This window comes from Coptis chinensis, chromosome 1 (genome assembly GCF_015680905.1).
Source record: "Coptis chinensis isolate HL-2020 chromosome 1, ASM1568090v1, whole genome shotgun sequence".
Lineage (NCBI taxonomy): Eukaryota > Viridiplantae > Streptophyta > Magnoliopsida > Ranunculales > Ranunculaceae > Coptis > Coptis chinensis.
The window spans coordinates 19194821-19213154 of record NC_141456.1 but is presented as its reverse complement, the minus strand read 5'-3'; the positions used below and the strand labels follow the sequence as shown (position 1 = coordinate 19213154).

At 37.7% G+C, this 18334-nt stretch overlaps 1 long non-coding RNA gene and 1 pseudogene across 1 annotated transcript; both read left to right on the top strand.

Annotated features, from left to right (window-relative positions):
* Window positions 1-2776: 2776 nt before the first annotated feature.
* LOC147522700 (DNA-directed RNA polymerase II subunit 2 pseudogene) lies at window positions 2777-4648 on the top strand (annotated as a pseudogene).
* A 9005-nt stretch (window positions 4649-13653) lies between these two features.
* Window positions 13654-17306, top strand: LOC147522699 (uncharacterized). Its single transcript, XR_015195516.1, has 3 exons — window positions 13654-13933; window positions 14374-14533; window positions 14615-17306. It is a non-coding gene; the product is annotated as an uncharacterized LOC147522699 (long non-coding RNA).
* Window positions 17307-18334: the final 1028 nt, after the last annotated feature.

Below are 18334 nucleotides of genomic sequence, written 5' to 3'. Positions count from 1 at the left end.
AAGCATGCCATCCACATAAAGCAGGAGATAGATGAAATCATTACCATGAAGCCTACAAAAGTAAACACAACAGTCATAGTTACTTCGGGTGTACTCATGTTGCATCATTAACATGTCAAAGCGTTTGTACCATTGCGTTGGCGATTGCTTTAAACCATACAGTGACCGATTCAACTTGCACACATGATCTTCTTTCTTAGCAACAACAAAACCTTAAAGTTGTCTCATATAGATCTTTTCCTCCAAGTCCCCATGCAAGAAAGCAGTTTTCACATCAAGTTGCTCTAACTCCAAGTCGAAGTGAGCAACTAAACTCAATAACACGCGAATGAAAGTATGTTTTACTACCGGGGAAAATACCTCATTGTAGTCGACTCCTTCTTTCTGTGAGAAACCCTTCGCTACCACTCTTGCCTTATGCCTAGTACTGTCAGACTCAGAAAGGACCTATTTCTTTCTAAACACCCATTTACTGCCGATAGTCCTTTTGCCCTTTGGCAATAAAACTAGGTCCCATGTGTGATTTTTATCAAGAGATTCCATCTTTTCTTGCATAACAACCAACCAATCTCTTTAATGAGCATCTTTAACAACTTCCTAGAAGCTATTTGGCTCATTATCTTTAATATTTAGTGCATATGCCACTAAATCCACCTGACTATAGTGTTTCACCGGCTTCTCGTGCCCATACTTGTGCACTTTTTTAACTTGTCTCTTTGGCTTAAGTTCAGCCACTACAAGTTGCGGATGCTCATACTCTTCTTTCTATTGTTGCGTGGTTCCATGATTTGGTATCTCATTATGAACCAACCAGTCATCTGCTGCATCAGACAACTCAAGCTCAATAGCTTGAACTTCTATAAACTCACCATTCTGCCCAGCTTTTTCCAGCTTACTGAAAGATAACACGAAAGTCTTATCAAAGGTAACATCTCTGCTGACTAGGAACTTGTGGTCTTCTAAACACCACAATCTGTATCCCTTTACCCTATTTGCGAAACCTAAGAATATAGCCTTTTAGCTATAGGATCTAGCTTGCTTTCCCTCACATGGTAGTAAGCAGTCGATCCAAACACTCACAAAAAAAATACTATAATTAGCTGGATTACCTTACCACACCTCATAAGGTGTCTTGCAATCGATCTATAGCTGGAACTGGTGACCTATTGTATAGGTAACACGCCATAGACACTGCATCTGCCCAATACTCTTTGCCTAGACTGGCATTAGACAACAAACATCTAGCTCTTTCAAGCAAGATTCTATTCATCCTTTCTGCCATTCCATTCTACTGAGGCGTGCCCTTGACTGTCCAGTGTCTGACAATTCCCTGTTGTGCACAAAACTCTTGGAAAGGTCTATAGGTATACTCAGTACCATTGTCAGACCATAGAGTCTTCACCTTCCTATATGTGCGATTCTCAACCCTTGCCTTCCACTTCTTAAATATCTCAAACACTTCATTTTTTGTTTTTATCATATATACCCACACATAACGAGTATGATCATCAATGAATGAGACATAATAGCGGTTACTTCCTTTGGAAGCCACTCTGGAGGGTTCCCAAATATTTGTATGCACATAATCAAGGATGTATGTTGTCATGTGCTTGCTTAAACTGAACTTGACTCTGCATTGCTTCCCATAAACATAATGCTCACAGAACCCCATACTTGGCTTCTTTAAGTCCTTCAAGAACCCTCGCTTGCACAACTCAGGCAAACCCTTTTCACTCATATGCCCTAGTCGCATATGCCACATCCTAGTGCACTCAGAATCATCATTACATGCATCCACTGCTACATCGCCTATCACCATACTACCAATCAAAGTATACAAGGTTCCATGTCTTTGACCCTTCATAACAACTAAAGAGCCATTAACAATCTTTAGGACTCCACCTTCCCCCACAAACTTGTGGCCTTTGAAATCCAAGGTACCAAGAGAAATAAGATTTTTCTTTAGCTCAGGAACATGCCTCACATCAGTTAAAGTCCTCACTACACCATCATGCATCTTGACCCGTATAGTTCCAATTCCTACTGTCTGACAAGCAACGTCATTACCCATCAAAACGGAACCACCATCAATGCTCTCATAAGAAGTAAACCACTTTCTATTCGGGCACATATGGTAGGAACATCCATAATCAAGAATCCACCTTTCAGCCATATAGTCTTGTGTGGACACTGTTTCGGCAATAAACTGCTTCAACACAACGAGAGCAATGGTAAAGAACGCACTAAGAAACAGAGGAATTTGATGTTGGGGAGATGAAACTCAACCAAATAATGGCGCCTCATTTATTCCAAGATCTATTCTCTAGGGATCAAGTTTCAACGTAGTTCCTTATGAAAAATAATGTGGTATTTATATAGGTAGAGTAAAGAGTCATTGTAGCTCAAGTAATCTTGTATCTTGAGTAATTGTGATAGAGTATAACCAATTAACCGATAACTATCTCTTTGATAAGAAATGAATCGGACATAAATCAACGCATACATTAGTGGCAAGCCATGTGGCTAAGGTTCAGCCCTTTAGACACATGAGTTAATGGGCCCCATACATTGATCCATGATATTGCTAATTGGGCTTTAGCCCCTGTTGATTAAATGAATAAAATAGAGACCCCTACTAATGGGCGTTTAACGTAGGTGGGGGTCGAACACGCCCTCTTTGTCGCTTAACAAAGTTCACATGGCAAAGAAAGAAAAAAAAAAAAAAAAAATCATGGAAAACTTGAAATAATAAAAGAGTAAGCGAGTGTATAACAAAATGTCGTGTGAACGTAAGCGATAAGAAAAATGGACAATCGGAAAAAAGTCGTGAATTAGCGGAAATGAAAAAATGTCAAATTAACGAATTAACGTATACGGGACACAATGACGTAGTTAAATAAAAAATGGCCGAAAATGCAACGATAAAATAAAAGATGCACATAAATAAAATTGCAAAAGAAATTGATTGGCGAAAAATAAAGCAGCGTCACGTGATATTTGAAATTTGAGTGTGATGAAGCGTGCCAACGGAATAGCGATATTCGGATTATACCGCTGAAAACTGTGGAGAAAAATCCGCGAATGTCTGTGAACGAAATAATTGGAATTCGAAATATGTCCAAATAACGAGAAGATGTGAACGTGAAAATACCACAGAAACTAGGACTCCAAAATTAAATCTGGATTGGATAATGCTTATCATCAAGTCTTGCACATGAATTCGGTTTGGTGTAGCTAATAGAATTACACATGGACTGAAATACGGACCAGCTCAAAGAATATATAAACAGAGAACAGAGAGGCTCGATCCAAACCGGCCATTAGGTTCGACGAAGAAAAGCGGCGTGTAGAGAATACAAAAGTCTTTATTGGAAAAGTTCCAATCATGGTGCGTTCAACTTGTCGTAATTTGTTCAAGTGTCTAATATTGAGAAAGATTTGGTAGAACATGGGGAATGCCCATATGATCAAGGTGGGTATTTCATTATTAATGGGAGTGAGAAAGTCTTGATTGCTCAAGAAAAGATGAGTACTAATCGGGTATATGTTTTCAAGAAAAAGCAGCCTAATAAGTATTCCTACATTCTGGGTTCGTTCCATGGCAGAATCTCAAGTTAAGCCTTTACGCTAAAGATGTTTCGAAGCGGCTGCTATCTAAAGGAGGGTGTATTCGAAGTTACCTTACCCTTTATACGAACGGAAATACCAATGGCTGTTGTTTTCCGTGCGTTGGGGTTTATCCCCGACAAAGCGATACTTTGGAACATATCCTTCTACGACTTGAAAGACCCGAGATGATGGAGTTACTTGGTAGTCCCCTGGAAGAAGCGTCGTGATTCAGAGCGAAGAGGTCGCGTTGGACTACATTGGTAAAAGAGGATCACTTCCGGTGCGCCCAAGGAAAAAGGATAAAAGTTTGTCAAGATATACTTGCAAAGGAAATGGTTCCTAATTAATGCAAGAGGGTCTTTGGAGGAGAAGGTCACCGCAAAATAAAGAAAGCTTACTATGTAGGATATGTCATACATAGACTTACGCTCAGTGCTCTTGGCGAAGGCCCAAGATGATAGGGACCATTATAAAACAAAGAGACCGGACCTTTGCCGGGTCCTTTACTTGGAGGATTGTTCAAAGCTATTTAGTAAATTGACAAAGGATTTGAAAAAAATATGCTCAAAAGTGTGTTGAGAGTGGAAAAGATGTTGACTTGCTATTTGGGATTAATGCTATAACAATTACAAAGGGGTCCGATATATATTCTTTCCATCGGAACCGGGGACCGCTTTGATGGAGCCGGTACAAGACCGAACGTCACAAGTATTGAATCGCTTTGACATATGCTTCCACATTGTCACACTTTTGCGAAGGCTAAACTCTCCCATAGGTCGGAAGGGAAATCGGTAAAGCCCGGCAGTTGCATAACTCACAATGGGGAATGATATGGCCCATTTAAACACCGTAAGGACAGCATGTGGGCCGGTGAAAAATCTCGCATTGATGGTTCACATAACAATAGGAGGATCATCAACAGATTCAATTTTGGAATTTTTAGAAGATTTGAGTATCGAGAACTTTGTGGACATTTCTCCCAGTTATTCTCAAGGCAACCAAGATTTTTGTCAATGGTTCGGGTTGGTATTCATCGTAGTCCCGAAAGCATTTGGTCAAGGACCCGGTGATACCGAGGAGAGAGGGTGATGTTAATCAGAACTTGAATTGTCCGAGATATTCACTTTCGGGGAATTACTTACTCTATACGGACTATGGTCGCCGCAGTTCGGCCCATTGTTTATTTGAAGAGAATCAACTACCGCCGATTAAGAAAAGGGACATCGAAAACTTGCAAAGAACGCACCGTAGAGGGGGTGGATGGAATGAGCTTGTGACAAAACATAGATACAGAAGAAGAGGAGACTACCATGATTGCCATGACCATCCATGATCTTGTAGTTGCAAGGAGCGATCCAGAAAAGGCATGTTCTGATACTAACACTCATTGTGAAATCCATCCATCAATGATATTAGGTGTATGTGGGGAAACTTTAAACACGATATAGTGCATCTCTAGTAAAGGAGGGGCATCATAACCGCACATAACAACCTGGTCCGGTGCATCCGAAATATGAAATAACAAACAAGATACGGTGCAACACCAGCAAAGGAAGGGCACCCGCACGTGTTCCATTAATCCGCCCAGATGAACCCGGTTTTGAGCTTTTCGACCCGATTTTTTGACCTATCCTCGACCCGGTTTTATTTTTTTTTTTTTTCGGGGAGAAACTACCGCACTATATAATGGCGAAAAAAACACTCGAGAAGAAAACTCGATGACGATCGCAAACTTGGTGAGGTGGAAAGAAGGTGACAGATATAACGAATACACGAGGCCACGGCATAATCTAGCTCAGGATCGAGCAGCTTCAAATTGGATCGGCTAGGATATTAAGCTTAAATTATTGAGTTTCGATAAAACTTAAATTTAGCCTGTCGAAGAAGACGAAGAAAACGGAGACAACTGGAAAGAATATAACAGAGCGGTGCCAGAAACAGATATGTTAGTATTTTTTTATAAGTTGTCGTAAAATTTTGGTGAAGTCTGAAAGACTGACGAAAAATTTATTCTTGTCGTCGCAGGTAGAAACAGTGGTACGACGGGAGAAAGAATATTTCCGAAAATACCGCGAAGAAAAGTTTCGCTCCGCATGATCTCAATGCCTTGTAAAAAATAAATAAGGTGAAGATAATTTTCAATCCACTCAGAAAGTTCGGCTTAATGCCTTAAAATAATGAAGCTGTCAAAAAATTTCACTTGGTAAATTTCTCGTAGAAAGATCGGCAGAATGCCTTCGAAAAAATAATGATGCTGATGGAAATTTTCACTCGGAAAATTTTTCGGAGAAAGATCGGCACAATGCCATAGAAAAAATAATGACGCTGACGAAAATTTTCGCTCGGAAAATTTTCCGTAGAAAGATCGGCACAATGCCTTAGAAAAATAATGAAGCTCGAGAAAGATTTCGTGAAAAAATGTGACGTATTGCGAATTCTCGCCGCACGGAGAAACCGGCGGTATTATGAGCAAATTATATTCATAAAGAGTCGATGGAGAAAAGTTTAGTACGTAAAGACGCCAATTAATGTCGAGAAGAATTAAATTTAAATGTGAAGTTTCGTTGAGAAAGAGCGATTACAATGCCTTAGAAAAAGAATGATCAAGGAAAATAATTAACCGAAAGCGCAATTTTAATGCATATTTCGGAGAAGGAAAATAGTTAACCGAAAAGCGGAAAATAAAAGAACTGGATTGTAAAGGAAAGAATGATAGAGAATGTCGGGTGACTATTCAAAACCAATGGCTAAAAGAAAAAGTGTCGCTCACCGTGGATGAACTCGAAAAATACTTTAAGCGGTGCCAATGATTATTGACAAAGATGAAACAGGTATGTTAGTATTTTTATTTATCAATTATCGTGAAATTGTGGTTAAGTCTGAAAAAACGATTTAAATGATTTGTATTTTTGTCGCAGGTTGAAATGGCGGAATTACGAAAGCAAAAAATATAGTTACAAAGAGTCGACGGAGAAAAGTTTCGCAAAAAGATGTCAAGTAATGTCGTAGAAGAAATTAAATAATGAAGTCGCCGGAAAGTTTAACTGGAAAGTTGTATTTTTAGAAAGATCGGCACAAGGCCTTAGAAAAAATAAGGAAGATGAAGAAAGGTTTTGCAGTGGTGATCGCTACCGCAATGCCAGAAGAAATAAAGAAGTCGGAGAAAATTTTCGCCAGAAAAATTGATGAAAAATGTCTCTAAATATCGCCCAATGCCTTAGAAGCCCGGGAAAGTTTCGTTGAGAAAGAGCGCAATGCCTTAGAAAAAAAATAATGAATGCGGAAGATAATTAACGAAAGTGCTTGCAAGGTTTAAAGCAGATTTCAAGAAGAAAAAATGAAGATTTAATTGAGCTTAATCGTGAAGATAATTGATGAGACAATTGATTAGGTAATTGTGTGAATGTAATACCATAGAGCTAAAACTTCTTTTGATGAAAAATAAATAAAAATAAAGTACGCGTTTTTGCTATTGAATGTTGTTGTTGTGACGGATAACATAATGGAAAATTGACAATGTTGTTGATTTATGTAGTTGAAATGAAATAGAACGAGGCCCCATGTAGAGAAAAAACGCCCCAACGCGCATACTTAACTTTGCAAAATTAGGCTAAGCGAGCATAAAAGCGTTCAAACTTAGGCCGACGGCTAAACGTGGTAAACCTCGCCGATTTTGTCCGAACGATAGTAATGGACTAAGCGTTGTTTAAAAGCGTTCAAACTTTAGACAAACAAAGTTAAATGCGATAACTTCGCCGATTTTTGTCGTGTAAGTGATATTAACGAACTAAGTAAGCGTAAAACATTCAAACTTAGACTAGCCGGTTAAACGTAGTAACTTCACGATTTTGTCGTAGTGATAGTAATTAGTAAGCTTAGCGGTAAAAGCTAAATGTGGTTCAAACTTAGACCGACAAAGCTTAAATGTGGTAACTTCACGATTTTTTCGAATGATAGTAACTAACTGCTTGAAAGCGTAAAAACGCTCAAACTTAAATTGACGAAAAAGATGATTGTAAAAGTGATGTGTCTTGACCCTTCGCTTCTAACGGGCGCTAAGAGATAAGCTAATGAATCTGCATGACGTAAGTCATTTCGGGTCTTTGAGTGATAGAGATGCTATCAAATTGTCGAAAGCAAGACTACATATCAAACTAAGATAAGCCGCCATACGCCATCTCTTTGCTTCAAAAGACCCACCAAACCGATTGGCAACAAGGCAGAACTGTATAACCGAGCTTTCGCGACCCCCAAATCAAAGCCGTTCTCAAGGCACAAATGGCAGCCTCATTTCGGCTTCGTTATTTGAAGCCAGGAAGCCAAGTCACACAGATTTTCCAATCTTTTCTCCGCCGGGTTTAACAAAAATGCATCCAATTCCGCACCATTTATTTCGGGAGCCATCCGAGTAAACAATCCATAGGTTAATGGGATTAGGAATTGCGTTTTCATGTTGGTCTTCGCCGCTTCCCAGGTTATTGGCGGCGTAATGTCTTCCATAGATTCTTCCCGGATAAAAAAAATCGTCAATAGGAGAATCATCAATCGAAAATCAGCTACCAAATAAGCCGTGAGCATGTCCTTTTTCAAGAGTACGACTTTCAAAGACAATGCTATATGCATTAAGATAACTTTCCCATTCGCTAATCTACTTGATTATTTGAAGGACTTGTCAATATAGGAGGATCGCCAAGTATTTCTTCGCTTGTTGCAATGCCATCTCACAATCAATATTCCAAGTTGCGCCCTCTTTAAAGTCTCAAGATCCTTCGATTTAACGACTATATCATTGATATAAGCCTCCATTATTTTTCCCAGCCAGATCGGAAAAATTGTATTGAAGAGTGAAATCCATTTCACCCTTAAGATTTAAACAGACATGACGCCTCGGGCCGAGCCTATGTGGAAGATGACACCGCCATTACCTCTTACAAGAGTTAGAGATTTTAGGCGTACACACTTTCGGGTCCGACCGAGATTGTCTTTTTTCTTTTATGTAACCAACCTATCTAGGTCGGTAGTTTGTCGGGATTGTGGTCTTCCTCTAGTTGCTTCAGGACACCTTCATCCCTTTTTTGGTTGGGACATGCGGGATGGCGCTTTTTCTCAAATCTGCGAGGTCGGCCTTCCCTCGCCGTCGGTCCGGCTTCTAGGATGAAGGTTTTCATTATACTTTCTTCTCGCGGACGCCTTTTTCCCTCGTCCGATGGACTCGTCTAGATGACGATTTTCCGCGAAATCTGCGAGGTCGGCCTTCCCTCGCCGTCGGTCCCATCGGGATGAAGTTTTTCCTTATACTTTCTTCCATGATGCTTTTTTCCCTGTCGACGGACCGGACCGCCTAGGATGACGATTTTCCGCGAAATTGCGAGGTCGGCCTTCCCTGTCCGTCGGTCGGTCCTGGGATGAAGTTTTTCCTTATACTTTCGCCCATGACACTTTTTTTTCCGCCCGACCGATTAGATGACGATTTTCCGCGAAATCGCGAGGTCGGCCTTCCCCGGTCAGTCGGTCCGGCCGGGATAAAGAAGAATACCTTCCATTATCTCTTATTGGAGTTAGAGGTCTTTGGCGGTATGCACGATCAGCTCCGACCGGTGATTGTCTTTGTCTATCCTCAGAACCCAACCTCAGATAGGGGCGGTAGTCACCCTTGGCGGGGTGGTCGGTATAATTATACCACTTCTCCATGTTTTGTTGCTTTTGTCAGGATGCCCGCCCTCCTATCATGTCGACATATATCTCGGATGGCGGTCTTCCGAAATTGCTTCTCAGAGGTAAATCTTCCATTTGAGATCGGACATGTCTAGGGTAGTAGTTATCCCTGCCAATCCGATTCTCCCAATAAGTACGGGTAATAGGGTCATTACTCTTAGAGTGTGCACTGGTTGATTGTGTTTGAGAAATAACACGTTGTTGAGGACGATGAAGTGGATCTTCAAGACGGTCCCATACACTGGAATGGCCTCATGCGCCCATTCGCGGGTCATAATGTTGTTGAATTTGCGCCCTCGTCCAATCGGCCTTTGCCTCTTTGCCAGCTTCCTTCTCAAGTTCCTATTTTAAATTTTTGACTCATCGTAACTCACGCTCAACCGTATTAGGAGTGGCGGTAGCGAAGGCGGTGGTGGTGGCGGTGGCGCTGCTACGGTTGGATGTTGAGAATTGATCTTACCACTAGGAGCAACTTGATTGTTCAACGGTTCTTGCATTGGCCGATTTGAATTTAGAGGGTTGCAATTCCTATTAGCAGGAGGAATATGTTGACTATTTGGTCTGCTTCTTGTGCTTACCCTCTTGATTGTTTCATGTGATAATGAATTCTAAATTCCCCACAGACGGCGCCAATTATGTTTCGGCAATAAACTGCTTCAACACAACGAGAGCAATGGTAAAGAACGCACTAAGAAACAGAGGAATTTGATGTTGGGGGAGATGAAACTGAACCAAATAATGGCGGCGTACGTACCCAAGATCTATTCTCTAGGGATCAAGTTTCAACGTAGTTCCTTATGAAAAATAATGTGGTATTTATATAGGTAGAGTAAAGAGTCCTTATAGCTCAAGTAATCTTGTATCTTGAGTAATTGTGATAGAGTATAACCGGCTAAACCGATAACTATCTCTTTGATAAGAAATGAATTGGACATAAATCAACGATAGTACATTAGTGGCAAGCCATGTGGCTAAGGTTCACCTTAGACACTGCACATTGATCCATGATATCGTGAATCGGGCTTTAGCCCCGTTGATTAAATGAATAAAATAGAGACCCTACTAATGGACGTTTGCCACGTAGGTGGGGTCTAAAATGCAATACTGTAGACTCACATCGTCCCCTTTAGAGCCTGAAGCAAAACTTGCCTAAATTAACTTTAGCCTTACCTTTCTTCTTACCATTGTACTTGTTATCTTTCTTCGAGTGAGGACAATTACTTGCGTAATGTCCCTTTTCATTGCAATTATAGCACTTCACATGTGTCAAAGGCTTTTTTGACTTGGACCTAGACTTCTTATTGCTTGTAGAAGCCTTTTCATACAACCTTCCTCTTGCCACTAGCCCTTGTCCTGCATCAATGCTATTCTCTACTCGTGTCTTATCCATCAACTCATAAGAAAGAAGTACACTCTGAACTTCGTCAAGATCAACATCTTCTCTGTTCATAAATGTAGTAATTAGATGCTCATAGCTTTATGGCAAAGAGAATATTAAACATGTCATTTGATTCTCATCATCCATCTTCATGCCAACATTCAAATAATCCGCTAGGCGTCGACGGAACTCACTAACGTGCTCTTGCATTGTTGAACCATCTACCATCATGTACCGATAAAGACGTTTCTTAAGGTACATCTTGTTCGTCATGCTCTTGGTCATATACATAGATTCTAGCTTGAGCCAAATACCGGCAGCGGTATTTTCTCCCATCACATTATACATGACCTTATTAGCAAGACACAACCGAATTGATGAACAAGCCTGTAGATCAAACTCTTCCCAATCATCCTCACTCATACTCATTGCCTTAGATTTAATCTCTTTTAAAGCCTTGTGCAAACCTTGTTGGATGAGGATGTCCTTTACTTGGACTTGCCAAATCTCAAAGTTATTCTTCTCATTAAACTTCTCTACTTCAAACCTTGCATTTGACATCTTGGGAGCCATTTTTCAAGTCACACACAATAACCCAAAAAATATTTTTCACTTGAGAATTTTATTGAACACCTTATCTACGCAAATTTTGAGCACTATGGTTCTTCACCAAAACTCAAAATCCTAAGTCGTATACTCCGCTCTGATACCAATTGTTGTGAATAACTAACACCGAAAATAACGTTATCCACTACAAATAGATTAACCCCTACACAAGGATTGATCTTTTTATCTAGACAAGACTTCAACACCCTCCAAGTACTATCCCAAACACTTCTTAATGTCAATTAAACAAGCATATAAAGTAAAACAATTAATATAAAAGAGAACACACCACAAGACAAGGATATATCATGGTTCGACAATTTGCTTACGTCTACACTGCGAGTTCTAAGCTTTACTAGATGTCCAGAGTAACAGATTACAAGAGCCCTCAATTCACTCACAAAGAATGAACACTCAACTCACTAAGAATTGCTCTCTTACAATCTATTTTTCTTGGTTTTGGTTAGGTTAAGTTTTTACATAAAAAAATTATATTTATATCTTTTAAAAAACAAATAAGTCTTAAATATGGTGGGGCGTGGTGCCTTGGCCGAAGCAAAAGTCGAGCACGCGTGCCTAACAACCTGTTAAGTAACAAAAAAGAGAGGATGGTAACAATTTGTTTATAAAGAGAAAAACTCCTTTTTGTCCAGCATACATATGGCATTTGGTATAAACAAGTTCCTAACAACCTGTTAAGCATGACAAAAAGAGAAAAACTCCTTTTTTTCTCTACAATCATCTTGGAGCAGCCAAGCGAACTCTTCGTTATATTCGGGCAACCAACAGCTATGGCATTTGGTATAAACAAGTTCCTCATTCAGTTTAGTTGGGTCTACTGATAGTGAGTGGGCAAGTTTCGTAGATGACCGAAAAAGCACAAGCGGGTTTGTTTTCAGCCTAGGATCGAGAGCTATATCATGGTTCTCAAAGAAGCAAGCGACTGTAGTACTGTCATCATCTGAAGCTAAGTACATTGCAGCATCGTCAGCAACGTGTCAAGCCATTTGGATGCGAAGAGTTTTGGAGGACTTGCACCAAGTACAAGCAACACCAACAGAGATTAACTGCGACAACAAAGCTACTATTTCAATGACGAAGAACCCAGTTTTCCATGGGAGGACAAAACACATTGAGCTCTGTGTCATCACTTCATTCGAGATGTAGTTGCAGAAGGAACAATCATGATGAAGTATTGCCCAACAAATGATCAAGTTGCAGATGGGATTTACCAAGGCACTCTCATATCCGAAGTTCTGGAAGTTTCGATCCTCACTGAATGTTTTCCTTTTTGCATAAGGAGGAGTGATAAGAATTGATGTAAAACAAGTGGGTTTAGTAGTCTAAGTGTTAGTGTCTGCAAGTTAGTAGTCTAAGTGGTCTTGTAATTGGCAGTGTCTGAGTGGTTTAGGAATCTGTTAGCTATAATTCAGGAGTTGTGCTAGTCTTATGGAGTCATAGATTGTTGCACAAGTATAGCCCACGTTGGCTATGATTCTGTTATAAATAAGTCAGAGTCAGTACAATGTAACAAGAGAGTCGTTTTAGTTGGTAGAAAACAAGTAACACTTGTAGTCTCTTCTCTCTGGTTTGTACTTGTTCTTAAGCTTTCTACTGCTTAATTCCAACACCATTATCATTTCATCTCAAGGTATCATTTTTAGTCTCCAAGGTATAAACTATCGATATTGACTCGTATAAATAGTGTTAGCCCTGAATAAGATTTTACTTATTAATTCTGTGCCTTTATCAGCTTCATATTGTTTTTTTTTTTTCTCTTATGAAATATAGGACTGTTTTTATTTGCTGTGGTTATTTATTAATGGAATGTTTGATCGTAAGTGTGCCTTTTAGTGTAAGTTCAGTTGCCACATTGTATATTGAAATGAGTTTATATGCCTTTGTCATATTTAGTTATTTTTCGAATATGTGCTGTTTGATAGTTTGACTGTTTCGAATGTGCCTTTTATTGTTTTCTGTTTTGCTAATAAGCCCAGTGTTAACTGAAGTTTGTTAATTGGTTTGCATGTAACCAACCGTCTGAACTAACTACTTGAAACCTTCTTGCTATGTATGTTAACACTAAGACAGTAATGCCTGAAAAAGAAAAATCTTCAAAAACGTACAGAAGAAAATCGAATTTTCTGTAACTTGGTTTCTGCAACAATGGGGAACAATTAATTGAGAGGTCAGATTTCAACAGTGGAGTATCTCATCTTCATCTTTCCTTCTCTTTGTATAGTATCTAATTAACTGCATTAATGGATATAGCATTATAGCATAGCTTCGATTATTATATTTGAGGAACTGTTTAGTTTAGATTATCCAGAGTTATCAGTTTTTCTTATTCGTCCCTTCTTTCTTCTAGAATAATTTTTCATTGTTTGCTTTCTTATTGAATGGAAGAAATGAATATAAATCGGGAATATTACAGATCAGATCGCCCTTAATATTAGTGCTGAAAAACTGCTCGTAGTGACGAGATATTTCAAGGCAGATCTTTACGCGGATGTTTTCAGGGCTCGAATACCAACTGGAAGGGCGGCATATGGACTCCGGAAGACAAAGTTTGATGTTGTAATTAAGAGTTCCGGCGTTACTGAACGTACCCAAGTCAAATGGCAGGTGAGTAGGTTGATGTTTATTATTTATTATTAGCAGTCTAGCATTTATTATCGAGCGTGGAATTAAGCATAGCATTAAGAAATTAAACATCTCAACAATTTAATAGAAAAGGCTATTTCTTAAACTAAATAGGTATGGCAAAAAAAATATTAAGCCCATAAATGGGCCAATCATATTGCCACGTTAGATGCCACGTTAGAAGCAACCAAATTACTAAAGTGTTCAAAACATTTATGATTGAGTCTATTTTCTTGATTTTTATTATTTCATTTATAATGAAAGACAAATATGTAATTTCAACAATATAGCGAGGGCAATAAAAGAAACAAAATTAATGACGTGATGAATTCACTATTACTCCCTCCGTTTTCTTTAAAGAAGTGAGATTTTGATTATTTAATATTAGGTAGTTTTTACCATTTTTTCATTTAATTCTACAGGCAGAAGTGAGTATCTTGAATGAACTTGACCATCCAAATGTGGTCAAGCTTCTATGGTCAACTAACGCTGGACTTGGCCAACAATATCTTCGGGATGAAACTTGTTTCCTGGTGTATCCATACACCCCACGCGGCACCCTGTTTGAAAATTTGCATGGCTGTAAGGATCATCGCCAATTAGCTATCAATTTGTGTTTGCTCTTTTTCTGGTCTCTTATATCTCGTGGCTTTGTTTTTGCAGGTCGAATTATTTCTAATAATTGTAATATGGCACTACGGTATACCAACATTACTCATCTTGATTGGGCCAGTAGGCTCAGGGTCATTCGAGGAATAGCAGAAGGCATTGCTTATTTGCACAACAGGTTAATTCTACACGGATATATATAGTCGAGAAATATCGTTCTTGACCAGGTATGAGTTCTGGTTTTTTTTAGTGTAAAGGCAATCAAAATACAAGTGGTGCGAGTTGTCTCTTTCATTGTCGTTGCGTAAGCAACAAGTGGAATGATTCAAGGTCTTTTTCTTCATTAAACTATCTTGAGTAGGTAAGGCACCTGCAAAGAGTTGCCAAGTAGTAAAAGAATGCTTGGGGATGACAACCTTTCACCAAACTAATCTATACCACTTTACCTTAATTCCAATAGTCTTAAGAGCAGCATAGGCATATTTGACAGTGTATTTGCCGTTGCTAGTAGCAGTCCAAACCAATTGGTCGTGGGGCAGCAGAGAGTTAATAGGAGTACTTAGTATCAGGGTCTTGAGCTCACATTGAGGTAAGTTGGTGGTGATTTTGGACCATCTTCCATTAACAATGAGCTTTGCAACTTTTGCTTGGTCGGACACTTGGAGAAGCATCCTAGTTTGAGCATTAGAGTCCAGTGGTGTGTTTGAGCACCAAGGGTCATGACATGTGGTTATAGATTCACCATTTTCAACTGCAAAATTTTGAAGCATTCGTCCTGTTTTTAGAATGTTTCTCCATATCCAAGAACTATAGTTGGTATCTTCATAGTCCAAAAGTTATTTTGTTTTATCTGGTGCATCCAAACCCATTTAACCTATAGTGAGCTGTCCTTGCTAGCTAACTTGTAAATGAGACCACAATAAGCTGCTCTATTCCAAATTTTGGTATCAATCTTGTTTTTAAGTCTTGTTACATAGTAGTCTTTTGTAATCCGGATTTTTCTATTAATGGCATTATTTTGCGGTCAGAGCCTCAACCCATTTATCATTGATTTTGAATGGCTGTTCAATTTGAGGAGGATCAGAGATATGGTAATATCATGTTGCGGGACAATTGGGTACATGTGACTCCTTCATGTTTATATAGATGGCGCAAATTTGATTGGAGGTATGTTTTGATTTGTTAAATTGTGTTAAACTTTATGGTATTTGTTACATATAGTGTTTAACTTGGCTCTTTTTTTTCTATGAACTATTAGTATGAAACTAGCTTTCGAACCCATCCTACGAACAGGTGCCACTATATTAAATTATTCTTAAATTATTATGAAAAATATTTGTAACTATGCATAGGTATAAGATATATAAATGTTATATTGATCACACATCCAAATTTCTTGTAACGTGAAAACCCCATGCTCTATAAAAAGATAGAGCACAACTTTGATAAAATCTTTCGACTTCTATTTGTTGTTACATAATAGAAGTTTGATTAAATTTTTGTTAGAATGTCCAATAAGGCAAAGATCATACTTAAGCTACATAAATACCAAGTCATTCCCAATCATACGAAAATAGATATATATGATAAACACTATTTTAAATACAAAATTATATTTGTCGAACATTCCAACTACATATAATACAACTATGTTTTTAGGTTAGTTCAACGCAATTGTATCCAATTTTTTGATTTCCCGTTAATTATTCATTGAGGTTAGTTCAATGCATTTACATCCATTCTAATTTTCCCTTAATTATACTTTGAGTTAGTTCAATGCAGTTGCATCCAGTTTTTGATTTCTCTTTAATTATTATTTTCAGTTAGTTCAATGCATTTGCCTCCAGTTTCCGATTTCACGTTAATTATTCTTTGAGATTAGTTCGATGCATTTGCATCCAGTTTTCGACTTCACATTAACTATTCTTTGAGGTTAGTTCCATGCAAAAAAAAAATAATAAATAAATAAATAGGGTTAGTTCATTTAATGCATTTGCATCTAATTTCTGAGAATTCCCGGTGCTTTTCTTTAGGTTAGTTTAATGCAATTTCTTCCAGTTCTTGATTTCTCGTTAGTTATTCTTTGAGAGTTAGGTCAATGCAATTGCATACAGTTTCTGATTTCATGTTGATTATTATTTGAGTTTAGCTAAACGCAATTGCATCTAGTTTCAGATTTTCCATTGATTATTTTTTGAGATTAGTTCAATGTAGTTGCATACTTGCATCCGGTTTTCGATTTTCCGTTAATTATTTTTTATGTTAGTTTAGTGCAGTTGCATCGAGTTTCTGGATTTCCTTTAATTATTCTTTCGGGTTAATTCAAAGAATTTTTTGATTTCCCGTTAACTATTATTTGAGGTTAGTTCAATGTATTTGTATCCAGTTTTCAATTTCCGTTAATTAATTATTTTTTGTGGTTAGTTTAACGCATTAGTATTCCGTTTCCAATTTCTCATTAATTATTTTTTGAGGTTTGTTCGTTCCATTTATATCAGGTTTCTAATTTCCCGTTAATTATTCTTTTAGCTTAGTTCGTTGTATTTGCATCCAGTATCCGATTTCTCGTTTTAAGGTTAGTTTAATGCATTTGCATACAGTCATGATTTATAGGTTAATTATTATTATCTAAGGTTAGTTCAATACACTTGCATTCAGTTTCTGATGTCCTATTAATTATTATTTGAGATTAGGTCAATACATTTGCATCCAGTTTTCGATTTCTCGTTAATTGCTATTTGTGGTTAGTTCGATGCATTTGTATCCAGTTTCTGATTTCACGTTAATTATTCTTTGGGGTTAGTTCTATGCAAAGAAAAAAAAATGTTAGTTTCATGCAATTTCATCCAATTTTTTATTTACCGTTAATTATTTTTTGAGGTTAATTCAATGCATTTGCATCCAGCTTTTTGTTTTCTCAGTGAAATTATTATTCGAAGTTTAGTTCAATGGATTTGCATCAATTTTCAACTTTCTTTGAGGTTAGTTTGATGCACTTACATCCAGTTTTCGATTTTCCATTGATTATTCTTTGAGGTTAGTTCAATGCATTTACATCTAAACCAATTTTTCGTTAATTATTTTTTGAGCTTAGTTCAGTGCAGTTGTGTCTAGTTTTAGATTTTTGTTATTTATTATTTGAGGTTGGTTCAATAAGAGTTACATTCAGTTTTGAATATCCCGTTCTATATTCTTTGTGGTTGGTTCAATGCATTTGCATCTAGTTTTCGATTTCTTGTTAATTATTATTCGAGGTTAGTTACATGCAAAAAAAAATGTTAGTTTCATCCAATAATCGATTCCCTTTAATTATTTTTTTTTGAGGTTAGTTCAATACATTTTATACACCAGATTGAACCCGATTTCCAATTAATTATTTTTAGATATTAGTTCAATGCATTTACATCCAGTTTCCGATTTCACGTTAATTATTTTTTGAGGTTAGTTAAATGCATTTGCATCAAGTTTCAATTGCCCGATAAATATTATTTGAAGTTAGTTCAATGCAGTTGCATCCAATTTCTGATTTCCTGTGAGTAATATTTTGAGGTTAGTTTAATACAATGCCATACAATTTCCGATTTCCTTTTAATTATTTTTTGAGGTTAATTCAATGCATTTGCTTATAGATTTGGAATTCCTGTTAATTATTTTTCGAGATTAGTTAAATGTAGTTGCTTTAAGTTTTCGATTTTTTGTTAATTATTCTTTGACGTTAGTTCAATGAGTTTGCTTACAATTTTCAATTTCCGTTAATTGTTCTCTGAGGTTAGT